Raw genomic sequence first — 6,562 nt, forward strand, 5'->3', positions numbered from 1 at the left:
CCATGGAGTAGGAAAAAGTCTTTTTGAAAAGACAAAATCTCTTAAAGTGAGAATTTGATAAGGCAGTACTTTCCTGGAGATGTTCTACAGAAATTTTTAGTTAAGTTGAAATAAAGTGACTACTCCAGTCTTTTAGAGCTTTAAGATTCAGAGTCGCCGACCTCTGTGGGTCAAGGTTTTCTCAATGATACAGAAGGTCTCAACTGGAAGATCTGCAAGCCCTTTCTGAGCCTATGATTATACGATAATAACTATAACCCCTAAATCTTCTTTGAGATAGTTAGAACCCAGCTGTTCTACCTCAGCCACAAATAACTGCTCTTAAGATATTAACATGTTTTCCTTCTTAGGAAAAGCTATCAAGAAGAAGGCTTCACAGCTTTTTGGAGGAGGCAGTACCTGACACAGCATTTTCCCAGATCAGAATCACCCTGTTGCACTGTGCCTGCAGGCCAGTCTTTAGGGTCTGGAAAGTGCCCTTCAGCTCATGGACGTCACTCTGGCTACCCTGTACAGCTGTTGGACCAGCCACTTCCTGGGCCATAGCAGCCAACTGTGAGACCAAACCAAGAGCAGAGACATTGACATTGGGACCCTTTGGAAAAGGAACTTTTGAGAAGTTTGGGCATCTTTCTTTTACCTGCTCTTTAAACCAAGCAGTCAAGTCTGGATGCTTCTTCTCTGTTATAAACTCATATTACTGCCTCACATCCTCCAGGACCTTAATCAGATCTTCTCCTGGGGCTGCATCCAACTTCATGTTGACCTTGAAGTCATCTGGGACATGATGTTCCCCCATCTCCTGTCTAATAACAGAGAGAGAAAATGAATTGGCTGTGACAATCAGAAGGCCAGAAGTGTGTTGATGGGCAGCAGTTCACAGATCTATTAAAAAAAAAATCAGCTTATGTGGTTGTCACTCTTTTACTGGTTTGATTTGGATTCTCATTATTTGTTGATGACAAAGCAATGCTTTCTTTCCTCTTATAATTTTATAAAGCAGACAATAGCACTAGACAGGTTAAATAAATAAATAAAACTTTTAAAAAAGAAGAGGAATAAAAAGAGAGTTAACATTTATAACTTCCCACCCTGATAGTTGCCTTATACATGATATTTCACTCACCCTAACCCTTACAACCATCCTATTACTCTTACATTAGAGAGGAGGAAAAGTAAGTGCAGAGAAATTAGTTTGCACAAGGTCACAAAAGCTATTATTGGCACTTAGGAGTCAAACTATTTGGTTTTGAAGCCTCTGTTCTCTTTCCACGGAGAAGGCAATGGCACCCCACTCCAGTACTCTTGCTTGGAAAATCCCATGGACGGAGGAGCCTGGTAGGCTACGGTCCATGGGGTCGCTAAGAGTCGGACACGACTGAGTGACTTCATTTTCACTTTTCCCTTTTATGCACTGGAGAAGGAAATGGCAACCCACTCCAGTATTCTTGCCTGGAGAATCCCAGGGATGGCGGAGCCTGGTGGGCTGCTGTCTATGGGGCCGCACAGAGTCGGACACGACTGAAGCGACTTAGCAGCAGCAGTAGCAGCAGTTCTCTTTCCATGGACCTATTTTGGCAACAGGAAAGCTAAAGATCATAAACAATAGGGGCTGTTATTTACATTAGCCCCTATATAATACAAAAAATTCTGGATATAGGTGAATTCCTCAGGTAATTAACAGTCATAGGATAGAAAGAATGTAGATTTTATGGTGCCATGTTCCCAAAGTGTCCAATGGAAATGCTATGACAGGGGGAAAAGGGTTGGTCTGGGAGTCAAGAGATCAGGGTTCTGGTACTAATTATTTTGATCTTCAAGGAAATACATTTTTAAATGCCATGCTTTAAGTAAGCAGTAATTCTGACCACAAGCTAGGAAATAATCACAATAATAGCAGCTAACATTCATGAGGTGCTTATATCATGCAAGTCACTGTATCTGGCATTGCTTCATTTTCATCTTTATGATAACCCTAAAAGGTGAACATATGATTAGCCCCATTTTACAGCTGAGAAAACCAAAGCACCTAAAAGTGATGTAGCCTCCTCAAGGCTGTACAGTAAGTGTGATGCTGGGATGCAAAACCAAGGAACCTGATTGTAGTGCCCACACGATAAGCCACCATGCTTTGAGTACAAGGACCATAGGTATGTGGTTAAAAAGCACTTAGAAATGCAAATCCAAAATGCAGATTACAGGAGAAAGACTTCATTGAAATGCCAGATGCCCCACCAAGAGAAAGCATCATAGGTACATAGGGTCATTATTATGTCATTCAACTTGCTTCAAGAGCTGGTTCTGCCAGAGGTTACACTTGAGTATCTGAACATTTTGGTCAGAGCACCTGGTATGATCACATAAAACTGCATCTAACAGAAACCCAGCATCAGTGATTTAATTGAATTAGGATCTGTTTATCTCACATAACAAGCAGTTCTGGGCTGCACAGCTGCCATGCTGACTTGGGGACCTGTGCAAGGGCTCCTTTTCCCTTTCCAGGCTGCCACCCTTATGAGGGTCGCTGTCATCCTTGCTTGAAAAATTGATGCTACACTTTCCTGCCCCACTATATGAAGCAGCTAGTCACATGTGGTTATTTCCATTTAAATTAAATTGAAAATTCAGTTCCTCAGTTACACTAGCTACATTTCACATGTTTAATTGTCATAAGGGGTGAATGGTTACTATACTGGCCAGTGCAGATATAGCACGTTTCCATCATCAGAGGATGTTTTGTTACACAGCATTGCCCTACAAAACACATCTGCAAATTTAGCAGGAAGAAGGGAAAGGGGAAAAAAAACAAGTGAGTGCCAACTGAGACTATGCCCTTTTAACAAGAAAACAATAGCTTTCACTGAGTCCTCACGCTGTAAGATTTTGCTTTCATTTCACCGGTCAGAATTACACCACTTCTAGATCCAAAGGATCATTCCTAGATCCAAAGCAGTTTTAAGTGGGCCTATTGCTGCCCTGAACTAAAATGGGAGCTGTGGGTAAGGAAGAGGAAAGAATATATAATTAGCTAAGTAAGTAGCTATCTTTGCTAGCCTCATCAGCACATGTGAGTTGTGCTTTAAATTACGGCAGGTTTCCCAAAACAGAATGACAAAACCAGGCAGTAAACGTCTGTCCTTTTACAGATGTGGGGCCCTGGGCAGGCAAAGGCAAGTCAGTGACGATTGCCAGCCACCTGGTAGTTCCTCTCAGGCATGAGTGAACATTGAAGCAGGAAAAACAATGTGCCTAGACTTGTTCAGAAAGTGCCCTGGTCTTAAGCCCATAGGCCTTCACCAGTTGGTATTTCAGGTTGACAGACTGCGCTGGACAAAGGGTATGGTCATGCTGAGGAGACAGGTGACCTGCAGTCTGCCCCACAGAAGTAGCTAATGTGGGCAGTGGCCAGCTTCTCTGAGGTGGCCACCTGGCCTGATACAGCCTCTTGAGTGCACTTCTTCATGGGCTTTCTTAAGAGGATGAGTATTTTTGCTGGGCTCAGCCTGCCTACAACGAGGGAGGGTTTGCATAATGTGTTCAAATGGCAGGAAGGAAGGCTATAGATGGCTTTCAGGCCTCCAGCTGGCAAAGCACTAAACTCCTGCAGTAATGAATTCAAATTGTGATGGCCCAAATATTGGTGATAATGATACCTGACTGCCTGCACAGGCATAAATGCAGTGTCTCGATATGGTAGTAAGAGGTGAGCCCTGGGGTTAGGAGAACGAAAATAAAGTTTGCTTCAACATTTTGTCCCTGGCCAGTCTACAGGAAAACAAAAAATAACTGTATATAAATACAAAAGGTTGAAAGGCGATGAGCTTACATGTTTCCCTTATTGTCACCAGCATTTTGCCTAACTCCAGTTTTTGACAAATGCTTGGTTTTTGCTGTTGATAGAATAAAAGGATGACTTTGTTTGAAATGCATCAGGAGACAAGGAAAATGATTTGTTTGCCCCTAAGTAATTTTTCAAGAGGAAAATCAATGATGACAATTATTTCATATCTAACAGATGCAAGTTCAGTTCACTTCAGTCACTCAGTTGTGTCCAACTCTTTGCAACCCCATGGACTGTAGATGCAAACCCATCCCCAAACAGACATCTGGAGGGTGGGACACTGAACTAATACATTGCATCAATGATTATATTGATAGCTATTCTGAAATAAGGAGATAGCAAAGAGAAGTTTGAAAAAGCATTTGGAAAATAAAATCTATGGCTATCTAGGATTTTTAGTAAATAAATATCCAGCTCTGAAACTATGATTCAGTATGGGATGAAGGGTGGGAAAAGTAAAGACGAAGGAATTCTGTTCGATATGTGCTGCAAACCTCTGAAACTTGGAGAACATGAAACCCTTCAGTTCAGTTCAGTCGTTCAGTCACATCTGACTCTTTGTGACCCCATGGACTGCAGCACAACAGGCTTTGCTGTCCATCGCCAACTCCCAGAGCTTACTCAAACTCATGTCCATCGAGCCAGTGGTGCCATCCAAACATCTCATCCTCTGTCATCCCCTTCTCCTCCCGCCTTCAATCTTTCCCAGCATCAGTGTCTTTTCAAATGAGTCAGTTTTTCGCATCAGGTGGCCAAAGTATTGGAGTTTCAGCTTCAGCATCAGTCCTTCCAATGAATATTCAGGACTGATTTCCTTTAGGATGGACTGGTTGGATCTCCTTGCAGTCCAAGGGACTCTCAAGAGTCTTCTCCAACACCACAGTTCAAAAGCATTAATTCCTCGGCACTCAGCTTTCTTTATGGTCCAACTCTCACATCCATATGTGACTACTGGAAAAACCATAGCTTTGACTAGACGGGCTTTTGTTGGCAAAGTAATGTCTCTGCTTTTTAATATGCTATCTAGGTTTGTCATAGCTTTTCTTCCAAGGAGCAAGCATCTTTTAATTTCATGGCTGAAGTCACCATCTGCAGTGATTTTAGAGCCCTCCAGAATAAAGTCTCTCACTGTTTCCATTATTTCCCCATCTATTTACCATGAAGTGATGGAACCGGATGCCATGATCTTAATTTTCTGAATGTTCATATCCATTGTCAGGGTTCTATTTGCTGAAGAAGGTCAAGATTGATTCAATGACCCAGATGTGTTGATTTCCTGTGTCTGTCATAACAAATGCCACATACCAGTTGGTTTCAACAACAGAAATGTATTGTCTCACAATCTTGGAGGCTAGAAGTCCAAAACCAAGGTGTCAGCAGAGCTGGTTTTTTCTGAAAGCTATGAGGGAGAACTGGTTCCATGCATCTCCCCTGGCTTCTGGTGCTTTGCCTGAAATCTTTGGTGTGCCTTGGTTTGTGTCAGGGTAAGTCCAGGTTTCACATGACACTTCCCCTGTGCGTCTGTTTCTGTGTCCAAGTTTCCCCTTTTTATAAAGACATAGTCATATGGGATTAGGGGTCGCCCTCATGGCCTCATTTTAACTTGATCCAGTACAAAGACCCTAACTCCAAACAAGATCACATTCATAGGGACTAGGGATTAGGATTTCAGCATATTTTGAAGGGATGCAATTCAATCCATAACACCAGGATGCCATGGTCAAAGAATTACTTCACTTTTCCGCTTCATTATTGCAGACTGAGTTACATAAAAATTAACTTGACAGTATCACTTCTGTGGGCTTCCCTAGTGGCTCAGATGGTAAAGAATCCTCCTGCAATGCAGGAGACCCAGGTTTGATCCCTGAGTCAGAAAGATCCCAAGAGAAGGGAATGGTACCCTACTCCGATATTCTAGCCTGGAGAATCCCATAGACAGAGGAGCCTGAGGCTACATACAGTCCATGGGGTCAAAAGAGTCAGACACAACTGAGCCACTAACTTTATCACTTTTATTCCTTGGGAATTACTCACATAGAAAAACAGCCCCTCTCATCTTCTGGATGTTTGCAATCTACAGTCCTTTTCTTTATAAAGCTCAAAACCTACTGTTCCAATCTAGGACTCAGAATTACATATTTCCAATAGTTTTCAGTCACCTTACTTTCAACCCACTTAAGAGAATCAAAACCTTGAATTTGGAAACCATTCCTGTTTTAACGTTTAGTGACTCCCTTAAAAATTGAAAAGTTTAATATTTAATTCAATTCAACCAGCCTTTGCAGTAAAATTCTCTGGGAATTTGAGGACAAACTCCATGATTTTTTAACCTGGGTGCTGCTGAAAGGAAGAGGCCAAAATGGCTGGCCCCTCCTGACCTAACCATCTCACCGTCACAGGTGGAAAAAGTAGAGGACTGGGTGGGGAATGCCGCTTTTAAGCAAGCAGCTGCATTTTTAGGGAAGCAGTAACAAAATTTAAGTGAATTTATTTAGAGGGCCCAGAAATCCCCATAAGCCAAACCCCAACTCCACATGAATGTTCTTTTTCTTGTCTTGCTACTTAAGGTCTGTTTCCAATTTTTCAAGAGTCCAGAATGGAACTGCCTTCCCTTAATCTCCTCCTCTTTATTTCCCACCCTTCCAACCTCCCAAATAAATGAAGAAATAATAGAATCACTCCAGAATCACTCCCCGTAAGAAAAAAAACCTAGGAGATCAT

General features: G+C 42.1%; 1 long non-coding RNA gene across 1 annotated transcript in view; it reads right to left on the bottom strand.

The window, feature by feature from the left end:
• Positions 1-620: 620 nt before the first annotated feature.
• The window catches only part of LOC145523496 (uncharacterized), a 127,806-nt gene continuing 121,864 nt past the window's right edge, over positions 621-6,562 (bottom strand). The window contains exon 6 of the long non-coding RNA XR_014066626.1: positions 621-806. This is a non-coding gene — a long non-coding RNA (uncharacterized LOC145523496). The remainder of the gene's footprint in view (positions 807-6,562) is intronic.

This window comes from Giraffa tippelskirchi, chromosome 10 (genome assembly GCF_054371585.1).
Source record: "Giraffa tippelskirchi isolate mGirTip1 chromosome 10, T2T-mGirTip1v1.2.pri, whole genome shotgun sequence".
Lineage (NCBI taxonomy): Eukaryota > Metazoa > Chordata > Mammalia > Artiodactyla > Giraffidae > Giraffa > Giraffa tippelskirchi.